Raw genomic sequence first — 27,216 nt, 5'->3', positions numbered from 1 at the left:
TAAAAAATCAAAGCAATAAATCTGTCCAATGGTGAAAACCACTTCGGTGGTACTTTGGGCAAGTGCCATGGTGAAAATTGGGTTACCGACACCATGAGTAGAGACTTTTGCTCCTCCTTCCTTCAGGATTCCATTCACTGGCCTTCTCACTTTGCACACACTCACAACCTCCCATTCCATAATAAAAATTGTCCATCCCCATCATGGCTTGTTATTGATCTACCTAATATTAGTTCACCATCCATAATAAAACTCCTTTCCATATCTTTCCACCTATCTTTCACCCATAATAAATCAGGTCCTATCTATAGCTAGGGGCAAATCCTAAATCTATTGATGGGAGTGGAACCTTGGCATCACATGTTTTGAGGAGCATCATATTTTTTTCCATTCCTCATTTTTGTGCACAATCCATAATAAAAGATCATTTGCATCATTGATCCGCAATAAATTTTCCATTTTCTTCTCAATAAGTTATCAATGTCATGGAATCAGTCAGTTTTAGATGAGACACAAGAAGTAGTAAGCTTTCAACAAATTAATCTTTCGATGGACATTGATAGCAACAAGGGTTCTTTCAACATTATCCATCCTTTCTTAGGATAATAACCATTATGACCAAATCTTAACATATGTGGTAAGAAACACAAATAACTTGAGGATTTCAATTGATGTTGGTGTCAAGTCTTTGGTTTTCATTTGATTTTATCTTTTGTGGTGACATGTAATAGGACCTACTATCACATAATAGGTTGTATTATGACATAATGGGACCTATTATGACATAATAGGACCTATTATGACCCCTGAAGACCTCTTAAGACCCCTTTGACCCCTTAGGATAGATTTTCTTAGAATGTTTACATGTATGAATGTAATGTTTTCATTGTTTATATAACACATGATTCGTCTCAAGTTTAGAATGATAAAATAAACATGTGTAAATGAAAATTGTAATTTATTTCAATGTTTAGAATGTTTACATGTACAAATGAAATCTATTCAATGTTTATATAACAACATTTGTTTCATTTAATTGTTTAAAATATATTTTTAAAGAATATTTGTACAATGATTCATCTTGTTTGTAACATATGTATATGAGTTCTTGTTTTTTAATTTTATTTAATGTATGAACACATGCAAATTCATATATATATTAATTCATTTGACATCATGGCTTCTAGTGGTTCTGATCATCATTCTTCTGAGTAGAGTGTGCATCTTGATCCTCAACAAACCCCTTATAGGTATGCAACTCCTGTCAGTACTCCCAAGGACAAGGAGAGTTTTCATGCACAGACTATTGTCATATTGCAGGCCGCTCTATCATTACAAATTTTTTAACATTATATTACCAATCTAACAATGTACATATAAACATACTTCTAGAGAAAATGTTCACTTGAAAAAACATACTTTACAAAGATCCAATACTTAATATTCTTGAAATTTCAATGAAAAATCAAAGTGTATTTTCTAAATCAAGTAATATAAATAATCACTAATAAATATGAATAATACAATTATGACTAGTGCCTTGTTCTTTATAATCAAGAAAAAGTCTTGAGTTTAAAACTACAAAAAATATATACATAATTTCTTAATCAAGAAATATAAATAATTACTAATAATCTAATTCAAGTAATATAAATAATCACTAATAATCTAATGTAACAAAGAAAAGAATTTACATGTGTGTGAACTCATGAAAAATCAAATAACAATGTATATATAATTTAGCATGTGTAATTAACATAAGGGGATCTAAAGTTAGGACCTATTACGATGTCTTAAGGGGATGGCCAAAGAGGATGTCTTAAGGGGATGTATAACATAAAAAAATAAATATAAAAGATTTTCAACCAAGCATGCATAACAATTTATATAATTTAGCATACTTAACGTAAGGAGATCTAAAATTAGGAGCTATTAGGATGTCTTAAGGGGATGTCCAAAGAGGATGTCTTAAGGGGATAACCAAAGAGGATGTCTTAAGGGGATGTATAACATAAAAGAATATATTTAAAAGGTTTTTAACCAAGCATGCATAATTTTTTTTTTTAGCATACTTAACATAAGGGGATCTAAAGTTAGGACCTATTAGGATGTCTTAAGGGGATGTCCAAAGATGATGTCTTAAGGGGATGTCCAAAGAGCATGTCTGAAGGGAAAGTATAACATGTAAAATCATGTATATTTAATTGAAGAATACATAAAATCACACATAAAATCATTTCAACCAAGCATGCATAGCAATATATGAAAACCATTGTTCACCATGTCAAAAAAAAAACTAGATATGATCCAATATTAAAAAATCATCTCTAAGTTTTAATATGGTCCAAATATATATATATATATATATATATATATATATATATGTTTAGTTCAAATTAAACATGATTTCAAACTCTAGTTCGAATATAAAAGTATGAGCTACAAAAATAAGTTAGATAGCCTAGGTTAGCTCCTAATACATATAGTTTGGATCCTCTCTATCTTTTATTATCTCCAAAATATCTTCATGTTCTTCAAAAGGTAACCTCCACTTTTGGTTGCCACGTCCTTTTTTTGGCAATTTCTCAAATTGTAGCTTTGTCGCTATAACCAAGTGACTGTAATGTAGAACTATTTTTCCAAGCATGTATTCAATAAATTGAACACTTTTTTTGTCTAGCTTAGTTTGCTGATAATAGGTGCCTTCTATAATAACTGAACAAGTTGAATATGACTCTCCATCACCGTCTATAGTTACTTCTGGAAATTTGAATTTTTCTTTCGTGCATCTTAGTAGATAATAATCTAAACCTTTCACATTGTTAGGATCCACAACCACAACAAAAATATCACCTTTCTGTGTACATCCAGATGACACCATCTAAATTTAAAACAAAAGTAAGATGTAGATAAAATTTGAACATCACTGTGATCTAAATTAAAACTAAATAAGGTAATTCCTTATTCTATTCCCTGGGTAGCGGGCTGATTAATTTACTAATTAATAAAGTGGGAGGTCCCCTAAAATTATATGGTAGTTGCCTTATCTATCCTTCTATTGGTTCAAATCCCACTACAAAAAATAACCTGATCACCCGGTCGCGCTAAACCTAGGAGATGTTGGCATTTGACTGAACCAATAAACACTATTGGTGATATGCAAATAATAAATGATTGATTGGTGAATGTGATGAAGAAATTGAGATTCATGTTTGAGGACTAGGTTTTGTGTTGTCATTGATGGAAACAATGTTTTTATAGTCATCTAAGTCTTGTAGACCAACCGGTAATGCATAACCGACATAGAGGACAATTTAACAGTGAACTAGCAAATAGGACTTCAACCGGTAAATAAGAACCGAGTTGCATTCCGACAATCGGTACATGTGATTCTTGAAGAGTTGGATGATGTGGTTTAAAAGCAATGTTGGAGACAGGTATTTGGAGTTATGTTTGCAACCGCATTGGTAGATTCAAACGGATGAGTGAGATTTGATGTACAAAGAAGAGAAACTAGAAGAACACTTAACCAGTAGTGATAAACTCACTTAAATTGGTAAACTAGTACAGGTTTTGATTTCTTATGTTGGTGGTCGACATAAGTAAATCATGCAATGCAAGTTTGTCTAGATTCATTGAACCTAGGAAATTGATCCAAGGTTGTAGCTGACTAAAGTGAATGTTTATAAAAGTGTGATGAGGTATGAAGTCGGTGTATGAAAGAGAGAGAAATAATTAGAAAATATTGCAAATGTGATTGTGTGGTGATTAGTGAAGCTCTGTAATGAAGTATTGTTGAAGTTTGAGGATCTAAAATGGATTTTATTAGACACATAAGGTGTTACATGAAGATATTTTGATTGTTGTTTTCCTAATAGTTTGTAGCAATAAAATCCCTTAACCAAATAGGTCCTAACATGCCTTAAATCTGTAAATCCCCTAACAGGGTAGCTCTCATAAGAGTCTTAAATCCTCACACGAGGTTGATCCTAATAGGTCATAGCTCGTAACAAGGCTTATCATCTAAATCCCTTAACCAGGTGACTCTTAACCGGGTCTACTCCTAACAGGGCTTATTTGTAAGACCTTAACCGGTCAAGATTTCTATTTTACAAATAGTGAATCTTGTGGGTATTAACTCCCATTGTGGTTTTTCCCTTTTGGGTTTCCACATATAAATCTCTTGTGTTATGTGGAATTTTTTTTATTGGACATTATCTTATGTGGTGATATTCTTCTTATGCTTGTTAAGTTTTAAGTTGTTAAAGTTGGTGATTAGATTCATATTGTTTTTGCTTGCACTAATTCACCCCCCCCTCTTAGTGCCTTATAAGTTTATCAATTGGTATTAGAGCCTAACTTTCTTGAGGCTTAACCTCTTAGGAAGGATCCCTAAGGTAGACATGGGGGAAGGAATGAGATATAGAGAGATGTCTAAGAAACTTGCAGAAACTGAGGATGCCCTAGAAACATTGAGAGGCAAGTATAAAGCTTCACTTGCTAAGAGAAAAGAATTAACTGAATAGCTGTTGGAAGTATTTGAAAGCAACTCTTCTGATGAGGTTAACATGGATGCATTGGTTGGTGAAATTGTGAAACTAAATGAGGAGAAATCTAACTTGAGGAGAGAGCTAGAAGCCCAAACCATCCGAATGAGTCAAGAACTTGAAGCAAGGAGGACAACAGAAGACAAGATTAAAGAAAAAGAACATGAGATTTTTAATTAGCTGAATCAAGAAATTGGCACCCTGTATGCTCATTGGCATGAAGAAAAAGAGAAAAAAGAAAAAATAAAGGTAGATCTTGATATGGAAATGTCTCTTAGAGAGACTCTTATGAAAAAGAATGAAGATCTTACAAAGGAACTTGCTGATGCTAATGAGAAGCCTGCTAAGTTTAACAAAAGTTATACCATGCTTGATGAATAGATCTAACCTCAGAGGATGAAAGGTGATATAACTGGATTGGGATACTCTATATTTGAGAAAAGTGAGTCTTTTGGTACAAAGGACAACATGCATGAAGGTAAACCTTCACCTAAGCTTCAAAAATCCACCGGTAAGAAACCTTATAAGCTTGTATGTTTCAATTATCATAAACCAGGACACACTGCTAATATTTGTAGAAGCAGATCTAATGCTGATACTGGTTATAGAACTAATACTTATCAAAAATATGTGCCTAGAAGATTTGAAGGTTATTGTTACACATGCATCACATATGGGCATAAATCTATTGAATGCAGGTATGGAGCTAATAACCCTACACCACATATGAATTAGATATCTGGTGGTGATTGGAGAAGGAATTTCAATGACTAGAGAAACCCTACTTTGCATAGACCCTATGTTAACCGGTCTAGCCCCTATGAGATAGAGAAAAGAATGAACGTGGTTTGCACAATCTGTAATAACTTTGGGCATGTGGCTATGAACTACAAAAGAAGAACTAGTAGAGGTAATGCATGACCTTGGAGAGCATCTAGTATGGCTTGTTATCATTGTCATCAACCAAGACACATTGCTAAGTTTTGTAGAGTAAAGAAGAATCAACTAGTAAATCGACATGCTGACCAGAAAGGGAAGAAGAAATTTGATATTGAAGCAACCAGAGTTGAGATGAATAGAATCTGGAAGAAGAAGATTGATGATAAACTATCTAAGGAGTCTAATTCTTCACCTAGTGTGGAGAACCCTTCACTGGTAAACTGAGTTGTTTATACAACTTGGGGAGAGCTTATTGTTAGATCTTTAGAAGAACCCCTCGATGAGTATGGTAAGTCAGATCTATATATCTTGATACTTTTTGATGTTATGAAGTGTTTTTGGATCATAACTGGTAGAAATGATGTATCTTTGGTAATCAGTAGTATGTATTAGTATGCTAAGATATGTTTTAGGGTTTTACCGGTAATGGCATTTAATGCGATAGATAATGGGTAAATAAAAGGAACTTTTTGAATGTCATTTGTCACATTTTATTCTTGCGAACATTTGGAGAGTGAATAGTGTAGAGCAGAATTTGTGTTTGCAACATCTAACTTGTTTGACAGAGATTCGAAGTGATTTTGTGTGATTTGTGTTTGGCAATCAGAGAGAAAGCTTTGTTAGTGTTTGGAACCCTCGTGCAGAAGCGGTAAAAGGTAATTATCCAGAAATCTTGCTATCTTCTTATCTTTTGAATTGTTGAAGATGGATACACCACATTTGGTAGATGTCACCGATAGACCCCATTTTGAATTCAAAAGGCACCTATTTAGATCTGAAGAAATTAATCCCATCAGATCCCTATCTGGAGTTCCCTATGGTGTATTACATGTTGAAGATGTTAGGTCATTTTATTATTGCAAATTGGAAGATATGGGCATGACTGCTATTTTTGATCAATTTAGAGCATTTTGTGATAAGAATGGTAGATTGAAAGAACAGTTCAAGAAAGTTACCGATAAAGGGTTTCACTGGGCACTGAATTTCATTGATGTTTTTGATGGAGAACTTGTTAGATACGTTCTTAGAAAAATTCATGACCAGTTTATGTGGCTCGACTGACCACATAAAATTTCTAAGGAAGATATTCACGCAGTCACCAGATTTTGTATCACTGGTGAGGTCCCCTTACTCAGATCCGTTCCAAAGAATGATGTAGAAAAGTTAATAGGATCTGAATGGGATGGGAGAGTAATGATGGTGAACAATATCAATGATACAATAGTAAAGTATGCTTGTATGGTGATCGGTTATCGGATTTACTACTCTAGGAGGATGAACAACATCCCTGTTACTTCTATTCACATTGCCTATCGGATGATAAAAGAGGATGTTGATTATGACTTGTCAGAGACATTAAGAAGTCAACTTATGCTAAATTTAGAATCCATCAAGAAGGATAAGAGGTTAAGGTTTAAATTTGGTCGATTGATTCTTGGTTTATTCTTTTATTTTCAAAATTGTTTCCCCGGTATTGGTGATATCCAATGGATAGAAGACACTTCAGCATTGATGCAAATGAAGAATAGTATTAGAATGCTTGGAAATGATTTTCACAAGATTGCATGGGGATATTTCAAGGACTTTCAGAAGAAAATGCATGCAAGGGAGAGAATACCGACATAAGTGGTCAACTAGTATGAGAACACTATTTGTTTTATGGTAGACACTGATACTTGTATGATGGAGGCAGTTGAGCCCCATACTACATGGGTTTTTCCCACGAGATACGAAGTGGATAAGGATCTTCTGATAGATTATGTAGATAATTTTCTTGGCCAACCGGTTGATATCACAATAGAAAGGTTTGTCACCTACAAAGAAAAATCCTTACAGGTGCATTCAGAACTAAACAAACCGATTATTGTGAAGAAAGTTAGAAAGGAGGTGGAAGCCTTTGCTGAGCAAGCAAGATTTAGAAAGGAGCAGATTGTTGAAGCTAGAGAAAAGCATGCTCCTCAATAGGCTAGAACATAAAATGCACCCATTGGTACCTCCACTGGCATGAAAACAAGAGTTGGAAAGGAGAAAGCTACAGAGAAAGAGAAACCAACAACTGTTAAGAAGTAGAAACTGACAAAAATATAGAAGGAGAAACCTTCTAAGATTCAGTTCTAGAGAAAAGGAAAGATTGTTGATCCACTTGCTACATCGATTAAGACTAGTAAAAGAAAGAAGCAACAAGCACAAAAACCAATATCTATTGATAAAGAAGCAACTGAATCTGAGGAAGAAAAGAAAGCCCTAAGGGCTAGTGTTAAAAAGCCTAAGGTTACTGGTAAGTCAACTATTAAATCTAAAAAGAAACCAATAACATTACAAGACACTTGTGGGAGAATGATTATGCTTATTAAAAATTATGGAATTTATAAAGGGTTGAATTCGTTGTTTAATCATTTTAATGAAAAAGAACAAATAGAAATTGAAGATGCAGTTGTATATAGTATGAATAAATTCAACAAGGCCCTTATTGAATTGCAAGGGCAAATTCCTAATTCAATGTACAATAAGATTGATGCAAGATGGCAGGCTGTCATGAAACAAGATAGAGAATTTATTGAATATACTCCTAAGAATATTCAACTAGAGGCACCTAAGGAGGAACTAGATGATGTACTTTTGAATGCAAGATCTTCCTTTAGGTCAAAGAAAAGATTGACTAGAATGCTTATTGGGGAAACCTAATTAGTCTAGAAAGAGATTGAAATTTTGATAAAGAAATCTTTAGGCCTAATACCTATTGAAGAGGAAAAAGATGAGGAAGATGAACTGAAAAGGCCTAAGGCTGAATATCTTTAGGAAGGTGTTAAAATTACTGACTTTGAACCTGATGAAATTGTAATGGCAAATGATCCGTTAGAAGATCAACCGGTGAAAACACAGACTGAACCTATGATTATTCCTAATGATGAAGATACTGATAATGGTAATGATGTTGATAATGTTGATGATGTTGATGTTTAGATGTTTGAGCAACATGAAGAAGAATAGGAACATGTAAAGAAGAAAAATGAAGAAGAAAAGAGTTTTGATGAGCCACCGGTGATCACTCAGACCATTGATACTCAGTCACCACCAGTAGATAATCAGACTGTTGATACACAACTGCCATTGGTAAAGGCCAGTGAGGAAGCAAAGGACAAAGATAATGTCAAAGAGAAGGAAAAGCAAAAACAAGAGGAAGAGAAAAAAGAGGAAAATAAAGGAGAAGAGGAAAAGAAACCAGAGGTTACAAGGCCCAAAGTGACACCTTTGTCACTTGATTCCAAAAATAAAGTTGTAGATGACACTGATGATGATACAATCAACATACAAGTACCCCTAGACATGGATAATTTGAGTGTTTCTGAGTTGATGAAGATTGCAATAGTCATGCAATCTCAAGCACAAAAGAAGAGGATGAAGGAGCAACAAAAGGAGACAGAGACCATAATAAGTGCAGTTGAGATTTTGTCAAGTCTCCTATTGGAGACTAATACAGATAATTTTGCCACCCCTATTGACAAGCTTGGACAACTTGTTTATGATGCCAGAGAGCAAATGAAATCATTTGAGGATGCAACCTATGTTAGTGTGGAGAAAGATTACAAGACAAAGAGGATAGAGCAATTGATGACTCAAATTGATAAAGAGAAAGTTGCTCTTACTGTCAATAAGGACTATTTGAGAGAGGCACTTGAAACCGGAGGTAAAATCCTCTCTACTGTTTCTAAGTTTTCATTATTTTGTGTTGATTTGAAGAAGAAAAAGGAGGAAGCAGAGAAAGAACTTGAAGTTATTAGTGAGTCATTTAAGCCCCTTAATGAATTTGCAATCAGTTTTGAAAGATCTGTTGTTGAACTTCAGCATAAGCTAAAAGTATATGAGCATGAATAGGTGAAGAGAGTCAGATCACTATAGGAATTACAAACACAAGTGATACCCAAGGTGGAGATCTTACAGAGAACCTACAAGGAAATTGATGCAATTTTTGCAACACCTGAGATGAGCACAATTGATGCAATGGAGGAGCTTGCTAGACAGACAAAGACACGTGGAGATAACCAGAACCATTTTGGAGACATGGCATAATGATCTTAAACAATTGAAGTCTCATTTCAGAGATTTTTTTTCTAAGATTACATTGTAAAGACATTATAACTTTCATATCTATATATGCTATGGAATTTTGATGCAAATTTTGATATAACATGTATTTATCTTTCATGTATTTACTTCTTTGTTTGGCATTGTTGTCAAAGGGGGAGCAATAGTTGAAGAGTCAGTCAGTCAAAATTTTTGTATGTAAGTATAAAGGGGGGAGTAATAGTATGAGTCTTGTAATTGTTTATAATAGCATGCAATTTCTAAGGGGGAGTATATGTCCTGAAGTCAATTTTAAGGAAGTCAATTTTTGTTTTGCGCAATTAGTTGACAATTTTTTTCCTAAGTGTTGCCATCAATGCCAAAGGGGGAGAATGTTGCCATTTGACTGAACCAGTAAAGACTGTTGGTGATATGCAATCGGTAAATGATCGATTGGTGAATGTGATGAAGAAATTGAGATTCATGTTTGAGGACTATGTTTTATGTTGTCATTGATGGCAACAATGTTTTTGTAGTCATCTAAGGCTTGTAGACCAACCGGTAAGGCATAACCGACATAGAGGACGGTTTAACAGTGAACCAGCAAATATGACTTCAACCGGTAAATAAGAACTGAGTTGCATTCTGACAACTGATACAAGCGATTTTTGAAGAGTTGGATGATGTGGTTTCAAAGCAGTGTTGCAGATAGGTATTTAGAGTTATGTTCACAACCACATTGGTAGATTCAACCGGATGAGAGGGATTTGATGTACAAAGTAGACAAACTTGAAGAACACTTAACCGGTAGTGATAAATTCACTTAAATTGGTAAATCGATACAGGTTTTGATTTCATATGTCGGTGGCCGACATAAGTAAAGTGTGCAATGCAAGTTTGTCTAGATTCATTGAACCTAGGAAATTGTTCCAAGGTTATAGTTGACTAAAGTGAATGTTTATAAAAGTGTGATGAGGTATGAAGTCGATGTATGAAAGAGAGAGAGATCATTAGCAAATGTTGCTAATGTGATTGTGCAGTGATTAGTGAATCTCTGTAATGAAGTATTGTTGAAGTTTGAGGATCTGAAGTGGATCTTATCAGACACACAAGGTGTTACATGAAGATATTTTGATTGTTGTTTTCCTAATAGTTTGCAGCAATAAAATCCCTTAACCAGGTAGGTTCTAACAAGCCTTAAATCTGTAAATCCCTTATAGGGAATCTCTCATCAGAGTCTTAAATCCTCACACGAGGTTGATCCTAATAGTTCATAGCTCCTAACAGGGCTTATTGTTGGCATTATAGACTCGGATGAGAATGGTTGATGTTGTCAATGATGGCAACCAACTGGTAACAAGGTTCTAAGGTTATATTGTTAATAGACTTCACACACCGACATCAAAAACTACAAGAAAGATCATTCACACTAGTAGCAGATCATACCGACACTCCAAGCTGACATGGATATAATTTTATTTATGTGAAATATATTGTAATCAAATTAATTATTTGTATAGCTGACATGATGTATTGTAAAGACTCATATATGTACGCAATCTTGTAGGTCATTTGTAGGATTATGATTATGTGTGAAAATTATTGTAGGGTGAAAGCGATAGGATAAAGATATGATAGTGAATGAACTGTATATGCATTTTTATGTAATTATCTTATGAGCGAATAAGAGAAGAGCAGAGCAAAGGTTTTGGCAAAGGTATCAGACAAATCTTAAACCGATACTAAATCCAGCATTGCAGATGCTATTTTGAGCAGTACATTATTATTAGATCTAACCATCCAATTTTGCAGTCAGTGGGACTCCATTTTGTTGTTGAGCAGTGAGCTCTAGGCTATTGGCCTTCTTGCATGTGCAGGCGCCTATTATACAAGTAATATTTATTCATATTGGCCAGTAAGTAAATATTGTGGGTCACAAATCCCACCAAGGTTTTTGCCCTACTGGGTTTCCTCGCCAAAATATCTTGTTTTATGGTTTGCATTGATGTTGTCTCTCTTATTTCTCTTTACTGCATTATTATTTGTTTACCGCTATATTAATTTTAATTGTATAACTGCAAATAAGTTTAAATATTTCATCTTCCGGTCAGACATTGATTCACCCCCCCCTCTCAGTGTCTTTAGGACTGATTAAGTATCTAACAATTGGTATCAAAGCATAGTCCTCTATTTGCAAAAGCCTAACAACTTGAGGAAGATTTTGAAACCGGTACCGATTGAAAGTTTGAGACAACAGTTGGAAGGAGCTCTTGAAGATTTTGATGTAGAAAAATTGAAGAATATCAAACTGGAAGATGAACCCAGAACTGCTCGGGAATTTATCAAAGCACTTCAAGAAAACCTGGTGACAACAAAGAATAAGAGAAAATAATTACATGTGCAATTGCAAAACCAAGATGATGAAGAAAAAGAAACTCTTAGAGATATTGCAAAGAAATTGACAAAAGAGAACAATAACATGAGGAATGAGATGTAAGATTTAACCATGAGACTATGCAAGGATATTGAAGATAGAAAGAGGAATGAAGAAGATTTGGCTAGAAGACTTAATGAAAGAGCTAATGAATCTACAAGGCTTAGTTATGAAAATGATATGCTTAAAACAGATTTGATTCACATGCAACATGACAAAGAGGAACTTATGAGACAAGTTAGCACTTTGGAAAGTGAGTTGGTCACTGCAAATGAATACAAAGACAAATTAAAAAATAGTTCAGAGAAACTTGATGATATGCTGAAAAGTCAGAAACCTAATGGAGAAACAGTTGGACTTGGATTTGAACATGGAGAAATTTCTGGTACTGCAAATAATCATGATCACAACAAACCGGTAAGACAACCTAATTCTTATTAATTCAATGGCATATGTTTTAATTACAACAAATTTGGTCATAGAGCAAATCAGTACAGATTGAGAAATAATTCAAATACAAATTCATCCACCAGTCAATGTTCCAAATGCAATAAAAATGGTCATAACTCAAACAATTGCAGAATGAATGTGAAATACTATGTTTTTGGTAGATTTGTACATTTATCTAATCAATGCATAACTCAAACCGGTCAAGATTATGGAAAAGCGATTCAAAGAAACAATGTAACTTGTTATGCATGTAACAAGATTGGGCATATTGCAAAATTTTGTAGAAGCAAGAATTTGCCAGCAAACAATAGAGGATCTAATGACAAAGGCAAGGAAAAGGTGAATGAAATCAAGCAAGAATTTTCTAAACAATAGATCAAGAAGAGAGATCAGAGAAATGATGAGTCTATCTCTGCACCGATAGAACATAGCAATCCTGCACTGGCAAGAGGTTCTTCTTCTAACTAAGGAATAATCCTTAGGGGTAAGGCAACTAATTGAAAATCATGCATTTTACCCTCAGATGGTGGTAGGAAGTCTAAATGCTTCTTTACCGACAGACATGTTAACTGTTTACTTAACCAAAGAATCATTTAATGCAGTTGTTGGCATAAATTTTTGTTTATAAAGCGCGATAAACTTCTCATTTCGACTTACCAAACATTCAAATATTCGAAGAGTGCGAAAGAGAGCAAAAGCATTCAAGAGGCAAAGCAACAAGATAGCTTCGGGGCATTCAAAGGATTTCACTTGCAGAGAAAGGTATTTATCTTATGCAATGGCATCTTCATCTTCCATTCTTGAATTCATTTCAAACCCTATTGTAGAGGAAATATTAAGCATCCTAGACCTACCTTCAAGATAATTCCTAAGATAGCAAAGTCAGATGACTCCATTGGTGCATTTTCTAAAATCTCGAAGGGAGTTGCATTTGCTGAAGACCCTAGTGCATACATACATTGTAACATTGAAAGTTTAGGGTTCGAAGATTTGAAGAATATGTTCATAAATGTTATCACTAACAAACATGGGGCAGTTAAACTGGAACATCAGGTTGTTGAGGATTTAGGGTTCACTGACATCCTCCATATGTCGAAATTCTCAGATGAAACCATCTGCTATGTTATTAGTAGGGTTCATGGTGAGTTTATGTGGTTAGACTCAGTATTTAAGATCACTAAGGAAGCTGTAAGAGTTGTTACTGGTTTACCCTCAACCGGCACTAGGCCTGACAAGAAAAAGAAAATTCCAAACAAAGAAGTTATGAGCTTAATCAAAGCAACATCTGATAATAGGTCACTTAGGGTTAGTGATATCACTGATGAAAATGTGAAGTATGTGAGTATGGTGATTGGTTACAAAGTTTCTCATACCAATAGGCTGAATTCTATTTCCAGTCTATGCATTCAAAGTGCTCATGAAATGGTAAAAAACAATGCTAAAATTGGTATTTGTGAATGGTTGAAAGATGAACCGATGGAAAATATGAGTAAGATAAAAGGTGACAAGAAAGGAACTTTTAGATTTGGAAATCTACTTGTATGTCTAATGCTTTATTTCTCGAAGGAGATTACCGGTATAGGACACAAGGATTTTGCATATGATATCCCTATTGGAAAACAGATCAAGGAAACAATTACTGGCATGGGATCTGATAATGACAAACTGGTAAAAGAGTATTTCAAGGGTTTCAAGCTAAAATGAGGCAAAGGGAAAGGATTCCCCAAAGCATTGTTGACAAGTATGATAAACAAATATGCTTTGTGATTAAAAGAGATGAAGTATGGATGGAGGCAGTTAGACCTAGAACCGTCTGGATTACAGAGATGGGATATAACGTGGATTCACACATCTTGGATTCATATGCTAAAATACTCCTAGATGCTCCACCAGAACTGACATAGAAGATATTTGGTAATGCTGAAACTATAGAAAGTGGTGTTACTATGAAGAAGAAGAGGAAGAAAAGAGATAAAATAATGAAAGATGCTCTGAAGTTTGTTGCTGATGTTAAGAAAGGATTACTTGGACTTGATTAGATGAGTGGTGTTGCTGAAAGCATGAAAGAAAGAAAAACAGAACAACAACTGGTAGCACATATTTCTCCTATGGCTACCTCATCCGATTCTGATAGTGGTAAGGCAACTGAATTCAAAAGGGTAGAAAGGAAGAAAAGAAAACCCTCACCGGCACCTACTCCATCTCCTAAGAAAACAAGGACACTCAGAAAGAAGCAACAAGCTATGAGAGAGCCCAATGATCACAAGAATAAAGTTACTCCAAAGAAGAAATCTGAATCAGAGGAACTAGATACTCTTTCACTAGAAGATTTAGTCAATTAAAACACCCAAGAAGGTAATCTCGACAATGTAAATAAATTCTATCATTCTTTTAAGGATACGGATAAGGAAACTATAGAGGAAAGTATTATTTTGTATCTAGATATATACAAGAAGGTCCTTATTGAGGTAATAGATGTTCTACCAAATGATTTATACTTAAGACTTGAAGCAAAGAGAATGTTTGTTATGGAACTTGATAAGAAATTGAAGGTAGAAGCTCTATTAGTTGTGTATCCTATTAATTCCAAGAAGAAAATTGATGACCTTATATCTGAAGCAAATAAAATTGTTTTTGTGAGTGGTCACCGACAAGTTAGCCTTATGGCCGACAGAGTTAAAGAAATTGCAGATGAAATGACTAATAAGTGGGATATATTCTTTGTTGAAAAGGAGAAGAGGGAAGAAAAAGATAGACACAAAAATGATAAAACCTTTACAAAAGTATACCATAAGGCAGATAAAGGTAAAGGCAAAATTGGCAGTATACCTGATATCATGGTTAAGGATAATCTATTGCCACTGGCATAAGACACCCCACCAATAATTTCAGAGGCACCGACACAAACAGATAGTCAGCCTGGAGAAGATAAGTCAGAGGAAGTAAAAGCAGATAATGTTGATCCAAAGTCGGACATTCTTTTTACCATGAATGTGGACACTCAGGATTTTAATATTGTAATGGACAAAGAAACAACTGAAGTTAAGAAACCATAATCCATCCCTGATGATACTCATCTTAACACTGAAATACCAACAGAAGTAGAAGCAGAAACTAGAACAAAAACATGGCATGAATAGAATGTGGAGAAACCGGAAAAGAAAGAACATGAACAAAATATATCTAAACTGACAGATAGTAAGACAAAAAGTAAGGTTGAGGACAAGACAAAAGCAGTGGTCAAGGTAACTATGCAGACATCCAAAGAAGGAAAGAAACCAATTGCAGAACCAAGCACTCCGCCTAGCACTTCTACTATGGATTATAGACCAACTAATGTTACAGATGTACTTTTAGATTAAATTAAGAGGATTACAAAATGCAATACCTTAGCATTTAAGGCTATTGATGACACTTTACTGATTTTGCAATTGATTGCATCGGCATGTAAAGTTGATCATATTGATGGATCTATAGGTAAATTGGACACATTGTCCAAATTAATTTCTTCTAATATTCAAACTATGGATAAAATAAATGAAGAGACCGTTAAGGAAAGATAGAATAAGGAGAAAGATGAATTCTTTGTCAGGACAATTAAAGACTATACAAGACAGATTGATTCTCTATTACCGTCACTAAATTCCTCCATTTTGGAATACAAAGAGTTGTACAGGGAAGCATGTAAGCCTCACCATCTAACCAAGGACATTGATGAGGAAATAAGGAAAACACAAAATGAAATTGATGATATAGCTAATAATATGATTGGTTCTTCAGAACTTACTTCAGTTTTGGATTAGGAAATGTCAATCTATGAAGAAAAGATTGAGAAATTGGAAAGGGAGAAAGCAAGGCTAAGAATGAAAACCCAAGAGCTGAAGAACACACTTGATCCTAGATTGGATAACTTATTAACACACCAAAATGAGCTATCTAAGGCATTTATTCAAGGAGAAAGATCACTGGAGCAATAGATGCATCATCTTACTGGTATGATCCGGCAGACCGAGACCATAATTTCTGATAGTACTAAGTTTTTGCAAGGTCTTAACATAGTTTTGGCAGACATTTTCCAGATTGTACATAACTGGTTACAGGTTTCTAGGTAAATTTTTTATTTTTTGATACTTTTGACATCCTTTGTCATTGATGTCAAAGGGGGAGTAGTGTATGAGAAAAATGTACAAAAGAAGATCACTTGGTTAGGGGGAGCACACTCAGTTTTTGGACTCCACTTTTTTTGGATATCAATTTTTGGTTTTTCTCATGAGTGTTATCATCAATGCCAAAGGGGGAGATTGTTGGCATTATACACTCAGATGAGAATGGTTGATGTTGTCATTGATGGCAACCAACTGGTAACAAGGTTCTAAGGTTATGCCAACAATAGACTTTGCACACCGGCACCGATAGCTACAACAAAGATCATTCACACCAGCATCCAGTTACATCGGCAATAAATCATACTGACACCACAAGCCAACATGGATATAATTTTGTTTATGCAAAATATATTGTAATCAAATTAATTATTTTTATAGCCGACATGATGTATTGTAAATACTCATATATGTATGAGATCTTGTAGGCCATTTGTAGGATTATGATTATGTGTGAAAATAATTGTAAGGTGAAAGCAACAGGATAAAGATATGATAGCGAATGAACTGTATATGCATTTTGATGTAATTATCTTATGAGCGAATAAGAGAATAGCAAAGTGAAGCCGGTTTTGGCAAATGTATTAGACAAAGCTTAAACCGGTACTGAATCCAACATTGCAGATGCTATTTTGAGTAGTACATTATTATTGGATCTAGCCATCCAATTTTGTAGTCAGTGGGACTCCATTTTGTTGTTGAGCAGTGAGTTCTAGGCTGTTGGCCTTCCTACATGTGTAGGTCCCTATTGTACAAGTAATATTTATTCATATTGGTCAGTGAGTAAATATTGCGAGTCGCAAATCCCACCGAGGTTTTCCCCTATCGGGTTTCCTCACCAAAATATCTTGTGTTATGGTGTGCATTGACGTTGTCTCTCTTATTTCTCTTCACTACATTATTATTTGTTTACCGATATATTAATTTCAATTGTAGAATTGCAAATAAGTTTAAATCTTTCATCTACCGACCGGACACTAATTCACTCCCCCCTCTCAGTGTCTTTGGGATTGATCAAGTATCTAACACTTATCATCTTGTCGACACCTAAAAATGGTCAACGCTTGCAGAGTCATACTTTAACATTTGCGCATTGCCTCATTTTAGGTTTTTGCGTCGCATTAACATTTCTCCTATGTTTCACACTTGGTTTTTATCATTTGCGAACATCGAGTCATTCTTCTACATTCTTCATTTGTCTCGCTCTCGAATTTGGTCTTGTCAACAACGCTATCCAGTTATGATTTTAATCGATATTATCCTATTGCATCAATGTACGTGCTTATTTGTCATCATTTTGGACATCATCAATCCTAATTAGGGTTTTGTTCTCCTGTCAATCTTGCGATTGATTTGTCATCGATCGTTGTCCTCTTATCAATCTTGTCGATTTATCATCAATCCTTCAATCTTGTCATTTTAACGATCGATTTGTCATCAATCGTTGTCATGTTCGATCTTGTCATTTTGCGATCGATTTGTCATCAATCGTGGTCATTTTCAAACCTGTCATCTTGCAATCTATTTTGTCATCAATCCTTGTCCTCTTGTCAATTTTGTCATTTGGTGATTAATTTGCCATCGATCGTTGTCTGTTTCAATTATGTCAATTTGGATCAATTAGTCATTGTTCCTTGTCAATTGGCGCATTTATCAATCAAATCATTTATCACATTGGTCATTTATCAATCCAAAATCAAATCAAATCGAGTCAATTATCTTTCAAGACCTAATTCATCTTCTAGGGTTTCGTGATTTAATCATTTAACCTTGTTTATCATTTCTTCCTTTAGGATTAATAAATTATTTATTTATCCTAAGTCTTCGTGTCGCAATTAAATGTTTCATTTAATTGGCTAACTAATTATTCCTCTTTTTGTGAATTAATTAATAAATGACAATTTATTAATTAATTTACCTAATTTCCTAAAATTCCTTCTTTGTGAATTATTAATAAATGAGAAATTATTATGAAATTCACTAATTCCTAATTTCATTATTTCCTAATTCCTAATTTCCACCTATTTTCTAATTTCCTAATTTTAATTTCCACCTAATCAACTTGTCTTTAGTGCTCCCTATTTTTGTGCTTCATGCGTCATACTCTTGGCATAGCAAGATGTCATAGGGTTCTAGTCCTCTAAGCTTTGCATTGGCAATATGTCATAATTCATGACATAGAAGGTGTCATAACCTTCTTCTTTCCACTCAATTGTGCCATTTTTGAAATTAATTGCTTCTAATATCCATTTCATGCTAAATTTGATCCTATCTCCAATTTATCTATAAATTGGATGATCTTCATCAATCAAAGCTAATTGCTAATCAGACTATTTGAATTTCTAATCACGCTTCTAGTATTCTTGTGTCAATGTCAATCTTGCTTTCTCAATTAGGTTTATGCACTTGAAGGTGAGATCTACAACAAAACTATTTGGAGAAGAAAGAAGGACAATGGAGCCACATGAAGGAGCATTCAAATCATACCTATGGTTTGCTTAATTTCTAGTTTTGAATGCTTTTATTTTATGTCTCTATTGAGTGTTGTTTAGGATAGATCATTGCAATGAATGCTTTTGTGATTGAGCTATTACGTTTATCTTGTCTTGTGATGATTTCCTATTTCCTAACGTACATTAATTGGTGAACTCGACGTGAACACTAACCATCTAACCTCTTTATGGTGTTTTTGAGTGCTTTCAAGTTGATTTGCAGGCCAAAAACCCAAAAACAGGGTCGTGCAGGGTTTTCTGGAGACTTCTGCGCCTGTGTTGAGCATTCTGCGCCTGTGTTGAAGACATTCTGCACATGTGTCCTACATTCTGCGCTTGTGTCCTGAGTTCTGCGCCTATGTAAAGTCCAGAACAAAGGTAAAAATGCAGTATTTTACTTGAAATTTGTTTAGTTTTTGCATTCTGTTTTCTGTGTTTTGGATTTTGGTACTAATTATCTATGCGAATCTTGGCATATGCATGGCAAAGACAATAAATCAAACTACTAACATGTGTTATGCAGAATCGATAGTCAAAGACAACAAATCAAACTTCTAACTTGGGTTTTGCAGGTTGCCTTGGAGAAACAACTAAACTTGGTGTTTGTTATTAATTTTTTAGGCATCTAGTGATTTATAAATAGGTTGGAATGAACATGTTTTTGCTTTGATTGTTGAGTGTGACATTGGAGTAGGAAAGTATGCTCTCATCCTTCTTAGGGTGATCAGAAATCCAGATCTTCGATACCATGCTCATTGTTTTGATTGTGTGTCACCTTTAGAGGGCCTGCCTTCCCGACCACTTTGCTTTTGCAAGCAAGTGATAATCGTGAGAAGGGAATGACCCAAAGTGAGTATGGCTAGAATTCCTTGGCATTCTAACTCACTATAAAAAAATACCCGATGAGCGAAAGCTTTTAAGGAAGTGTTACGTGGGAATTGTAGTTACTTGGGAAGTGATGACCCTTGAACTCTTTCTCATATCAACATCTAAGTAGGGCCTCTTGGTCTAAATCATGCTTGCGCGACTACATTTGTTTGGTATCTTGATGGGCTTAATGTCTCAATCATGCTTGTGTGACATCAAGGAGTAATGCTTAACAGAAATCCTTACTACACACCTTGATTTTAGAGGCCAAAAACCCTTCTAGTTGCTTGAGAAGGACAAATTCGGATACTTGGAAGAAATACTAAGTTTGCCATGGGGAGATTTCCATGGGGACTGATGCTTGGCTGCCCTGAGAAGTGAGTGCCGTGGAGGGGAGCCCGTGGGGTCAAGCATCTATGTATTCTCCTTGAATCCCATAATGAGTCTACCTCTCAAGTACCTAATGTCTTTTCCTACCATAAGAAATGTGGAAATGAGCATGATTGTCTTGAGTCTAAGTTGCAATATCTTGTATTCTTTGCTTGTCAAAAGTTGAATTGCATCCCATTTCAAAAAGAAAAACAAATTGATCCAACATAAGATTAAACACAAGAGACATTCATCCAACAAAGGTTCAACAAGGTTTAAAACTCATCTTCAAACATGGTTGTCAAATATTGTTCAAAATCTTGTCTCAAGAAGCATGTCACTTACATTTAGATTCATCCTAGGTTGCATTTTGCAAAGTTCATTGTCAAGTACCAAGGTTCGGTTTCATCTAGGTCATACTCCTTTGCATATCAATAAGAGTCATCCATTTGCATATGTCCTCTTGCATTAAAGTCATATCATTGTCATACATTTACATTGCTTACCCTAGGTCTCTTCATTAAGCTTAGGTCATTATCATATCATATTAGGTCATTTGCATAGTAATTGTCCCTTTGCATATAATCTCAAAACTAGGTTTTGTCATACTTGAGTAATCCAAATCTTTGATAAACCCTAAGTCATTGTTAAGAAGTCTAGACCTTATCAAATCTTTTGTCCTTTTGTCATCAATATCATTTGGTCAAACCTAGCTTAGTATCCAAGCATATAGGGGAGACTTTGTCATTTTGTCCTTTGAGGTCTAGATATCATTCCAATTTCCCAAGGGTCCCTCTCTTAGATTTGCATTCAAAAAGTTTGTCAAAATCTTCAAAAACAACCAAAAACATAGATTGCATTTTCATCTATTCAAGTTTGCATTTAAGTTGCATAGCATATATTATCTTTGAAAATTCCAAAAATATTGCATTTGCACAAGTGACATGCCTGTTGAGACAAGATCAAAATCTAAAAAGATGGGCGAACCAATGTATCAACCCATGGAGAACACAGCAAATTCGCAGTTTCAAACCAGTCAAACAGTACAAATTGAAGGTTCATCAAACACAGCTCTACCACCATATGGAACGGTTCAACTTGGACCACCTCCATTATATGAACCAGTGTTTGTACCTATGAAACCAGGACATGGGAGTGTTCCACCAACTCCAAGAGGAAGTGCGCCTTTCAATTTGAATCAACCACACCTGCAACATGACATTCAAAATCAAACATTATATGAAGAACAAACCCTCTCACAAGGATTTGGTTCAGATCAAGGCATCCAACAAGAAATGAATCCAAATATCCAACCAGATTCTTCATCCGATTCCGATACTTTTGACGATGTTGACATGTTCCTTCAAGATCCAAAGATAACAAAAAAGATGGATAAGTTCTTGAACAAAGTCTTTAAGATGTTCTTAACATGATGAGTAATGTGACATCTTCAAGTGACCAAATCAATGTCCAAGAACAACAAGGTGGTGAGTTGTTAAGTTTTTCCCTGCATCCAAATGAAGAAAATGCACAACAAGCAACTCAACCTACATTGATGAGTAAATGTGCTTCAAAGGCATTGACAGTGACTATTCCTCAAAAGTCACCATTTGAGACAATAAATAATCCACTATTCAACACAACACCTGTAACACAAGATCAAATGAAGAACACCCAAATATTGACAGCTGTCCCTCAACAAGAAGTGGTTCCTTACATGCATAAAGTGGGATCAAAATCTAAGATGCAGGAAAGCTTCACAACTAGAATGCCTAATGTCACCAATGTCCAAAATAATTCCACAATGCAACAAAGTTCTTATGTCCCGTTAAGTTCAATATCTTTGCCGAACACTATTGCGACCAATCCTTCGATAATGGCGACACAAAGAGCTACAGATAGTGGTTTGCACCAACAACAATTGTTGCAACAATTGAGTAATATACAAAAGGTACAATCGAATGTGCAAACAAGTAATGTGCAACAACAACAATTTCATATTCGACAACAAATTGCAGCGCCTTCGGCACCATTACAAGTTAATGCAAACTTGCAACCATCACAATGTATTGGACAAAAAACACAAGAAGTTAATGCAAGTGCTATACCCCATCCTAAGGAGAAGCAACGAAAAGCACCTAAACAAAGTTTTTTACAAATGATGGGATATACACCACGACAACAATTGGCACAAAGTCAACAAATTCTGATCCGTCAGCCTCAACACCAACATGTGCCACAATATGTGCCAAGGCAAACAAGCTATCCTACTTTACAACCGCAATTGCCACCTGTGCAATATCAACAACCTACTCAATTGCAATATCAACCTAGGCTCCAAGAAGCACAACAACAAGGTCAATATCAAGGCATAGCACAACCGCAGCAACAAGCGATGTACCAAGAACTTTATATGTCGGAAACACCAAAAACGGCCATTTCAGAGTATCAACAACCGATCGGAAATGCGATGTATCGACAAAGGATACCAACTGGGATTAATGATGGACCTCTAAATTCTGATACAATTGCGCAACAACTTGAGAAGTTGCAATGAAAAGTTGACGCATTAGAAACTAAAGGAACAAAGAAGTTGTATACAGATCAAGATTTATGTCCTAATCCATTTGACAAGAGTGTACACATGCCTCCATTCCCTAAGCATTTTGAGGCACCTAATTTTGAGAAATATAAAGGGAATGGCAATCCAAAAGATCACATTCGAGCATTTTTCGCGGCATGTACTGAGGTAAGCTATGAAGAGACGTATTTAATGTGCTTGTTTGCACGAAGTCTCACGGGACAAGCTATGGATTGGTATTCACATCTGCCAGGAAATATAAAGACTTGGTCTGAATTGGCTCAAAATTTTTTATCTCATTTTGCGTTCAACATCGACAGTGATGTGACCATGTTAGATTTATGCAACACCAAGCAAAAGCAAGGTGAATCATTAGTGACTTTCTTGCAACGATGGCGAAGCTTGTATAGTCATTCTTCTCTTGATATACCCAAAGAACAACAAGTGAATCTGTTTATCCAGAATTTGGTCCCAGAAATGATGTATGAGCTAAAATTGAAAAGTCCCAGTACTATAGAGAAACTCATTAGGAAAGGAATGAGCATTGAAACAACTCTTGTAGCTAAAGGAATTATCAAGCTCAATAAAGACAATGACAACACTAATTATTCGGGGGATAGAAACAGATTTTGGTATAAGAACAAGAATGTCACTAATGATGGAGTTGTTGATGCAAGAGCAGTGAATGCAAATCAACCCCCATTCACGATCAAGAAATTGAGTGTTCCTAATATGTCAACTATGGAACAACATCAAGCACCAATGAGCAATGTTACTCAATAGCCGCAATACCAACAGCATGCTCAACAACAGCAGACTCAACAATATAACCAACAACAAGGCCAACAACAAAACCAGCAGCGCAAACCCTTCTGATCGTGGGATGGGCCTCCTCGACAATTTACACCATTGGGAGAGCCTATTGAATCAGTAATGAGATAATTGATACAAGCAAAATTTATTAAGCTACCAGATATCAAGGCAGAACCAGCGGTAAAACCGCATTGGTGGAATGATAATGCGTACTGTGAATATCATCGGTCCAAAGGACACAAGACTGCATCATGTTTTCAATTGAAACACATGATTCAAGATTTATTAGAGCAAGGAGTAATTGAGGTAGATCCACCCCATCCGACCTCTAACACTGATCATACTATTTTCAAAACTCCTTTGCTTGATCATGACAAGGGTAAAGCATCATCTTCCAACTCTACCCAAACAACAAATTATGCAAGTTCTGGTTATAATAATGTCATTAATTGTTTTCGTGCATCAAATGAGTATGTTTCTACCTTGAAAATAAAGGGACAAGATCCTTCTTGTGCAGTCACCACTCGTCGATCCAAGATAGTCATGAAAGGAGCTCCTGCAGCTCCTCCCAAACCAACTCCTGCAAGTCAGTATAATCTTTTGGATCATCTAGGAAAGACACCTGCCCAAATATCAATCCTTGAGCTATTAAAAATGTCCCCCATGCATCGTGCAGTCCTGGATAAAGCTTTAATTGAGTCCACTGTCCCGACATATATTGATGTTGACCAGTTTCAAGCCCGGATTGGACATTTAGCTGTTTCCCAAAATGTCACCTTTTCTAACAATGATATCTCACCTGATAAGCTCCCTCACAATGATCCTTTACACCTTGAAGCCTTTGTTCATAACTGCAAAATCCGACGAGTCTTGATAGATGGCGGAGCAGGTCTTAATATTTGTACTTTGAGAGTGGTTATTGGCCTTGGATATACAGAAAATGACATTGATGCTTCTAAAAGAATAACAATCAAAGCATATGATGATGCTGAGTGCCCATCTAAAGGGATAATTACATTGCCTATCAGAGTTGGTCCAGTGACAGAAAACACTTTCCTGCAAGTCCTCGACCTTGATCTCCCTTATAATATGATCCTTGGCCATCCATGGATCCATGCAATGAAAGCAGTTCCATCCACCTATCATCAATGTTTAAAATATCCTTACAATGGAACTGAGATAACAATTCCGGGAGATCCTAATCCATTCCAATTTTGTGCTACTCTAAAGGATACCCCTCAGCAGCAAGTCCCAGTCAATAGAGAGGCCAATCACATAGCTATGTGGATCCTAATCAATTGTTAGATGTTGTCAAAGGAAAATTGAAGATACAAGACCAAGGATGTGGAGAATATTCAATGGATCAGACATTCCTCATCGGGAATTTGCCAATATCTCCAAAATCATATGGCAAACCGCATTTATTGCAAAAGGAACCTAAGGTCATTATTCAATATCAGCCTCCTACTACATTTACAAGATGGGGAGAACTTGACAAGGAAACTATAGATGATGATGTCATAGATTGGCTTTATAAAGATCCAACTGAGACCCCACTTGTCAGATTGCCAGTGGAACGATATGGCAGAGGATTTACTATGCTGCAAAAGAAAGGATATGATGGTTGTAGTGGCTTAGGCCTGAACAACAATGGAAGGCTAGAACCTGTCATACCCAAGAGACAACCTCCAACTTTAGGGTTAGGTTTTGTACCATTGTGCATTGGATCCACATCTACCAAAGTGCCCACGTGTAGAAAAGGGCGTGATTCTGACGATGAAATAACACCTGAGGATACCCGACTTGAGACTGATTCCAATGAATGGGAGTGGAGTTCTTTTTCTTCTAGCTCCTATGCCCTCGATAATATTTTTATTGACCCTGATAATTTGCCTATGGAAGACAAACATGAAATAACTCCTCTTCCTAAAACCTGTCCTCATGCTTGGATAGAGACATTTTGGGATCCAAGCTCTGAATCCGATACAAGCAGTTCGGATAGTGACACTACAGATGTTCATATCTTTACCATATCAGCCCTCTCTCTCCTTACAACTGATGATGACATGCCCCTCATCTATCCCCAGCTTATCCAACATGACCAACAAGAACCGCTCACATTGGACTGTTTTCAAAATGATGAAGCAATTGCAGAATTCCTTGGATTACGGGAAGGCATACCACAAGGTGATCATAAGGCAAGATTTGCTATTGACCTGGATTCCACAGCATATTTCAGGGAGTCAACTCCCTATTCCAGTCATCAAAATGAAAATAGAAAAGAAATAGTAAAAAAACAAAAGAATAGATCTTTGAGTGAAAACCGTAAGACACTCTCTGATCATACAAAAGTCAAAATAAAAAGACGTACCTGTGGGTGAAAACCTCTCTGAGGCGCCCAAAGGTGGAAGAGTGGACATACCCCTATCAAGTCAGGACAAATCAACATACCCCTATCAAGTCAGGAAATCAATTTGGGTACACCTGACAACCCTAAGGTCATTCATTTTGCCGCTTCTCTCTCACAACAGGAAAGGATAGATTTTGTCAATTTCTTTCTTGAGAAGAAGATCAGCTTTGCATGGTCCTATGCAGATATGCCTGGCCTTGATCCAGAATTGGTTCTTCATCATTTACCACTAAAACCTGATGCTAAGCCTGTCAAATAGAAACTTAGAAAGATGCATCCTCAGGTGGCTCTTTTGGTCAAAGTGGAACTAAAAAAATTGCTAGATGTGGGCTTCATTAGACCCATTGATTATGCAGATTGGATTTCAAATTTAGTACCAGTTAGCAAAGTAACTGGTGGCATCAGAATCTGCACAGATTTTAGGGATCTCAATAAAGCATGCCCTAAAGATGATTTTCCATTGCCAAACATAGACATCATAGTGGACATGATGGCTGGATATGAGATGCTTTCATTAATGGATGGTTTCTCTGGCTATAACCAAATTTGCATTGCTCCTGAAGATCAGCATAAGACAGCATTCACCTGTGCTTGGGGTACCTACTGTTGGAACGTGATGCCCTTCGGTCTTAAAAATGCAGGTGCAACATATCAAAGAGCAATGATGACAATTTTTCATGATTTCATGCACACTCTGATGGAGGACTATGTTGATGACTTGTTATGCAAATCTATCACTAGAGATAGTCATCTGGCCATCCTGGGCCCAATCTTTGACCGAATGGAGACCTACAAACTCAGACTCAATCCAAAGAAGTGTGTCTTTGGTGTCACAGCTGGCAAGTTACTAGGATACATTGTTTCTCACCGAGGCATTGAGGTCGACCCTGCCAAAGTCAAAGCAATAATGGATATGCCTCCACCTTCAAATCTCTGGCAATTAAGAAGTATGCAAGGAAAGCTCCAGTCAATCCGCCGTTTCATAGCTCAGTTGGCCGACAAATGTCATCCATTCCAGCATCTATTGCATAAAGGTGTCGCTTTCAAATGGACTGAGCAATGTCAATCAGCCTTTCAAGCTCTTAA

This window comes from Cryptomeria japonica, chromosome 6 (assembly GCF_030272615.1).
Source record: "Cryptomeria japonica chromosome 6, Sugi_1.0, whole genome shotgun sequence".
In the NCBI taxonomy this organism is placed as follows: domain Eukaryota; kingdom Viridiplantae; phylum Streptophyta; class Pinopsida; order Cupressales; family Cupressaceae; genus Cryptomeria; species Cryptomeria japonica.
The sequence above is the reverse complement of the archived record's forward strand: the minus strand, read 5'-3'. Positions refer to the sequence as shown.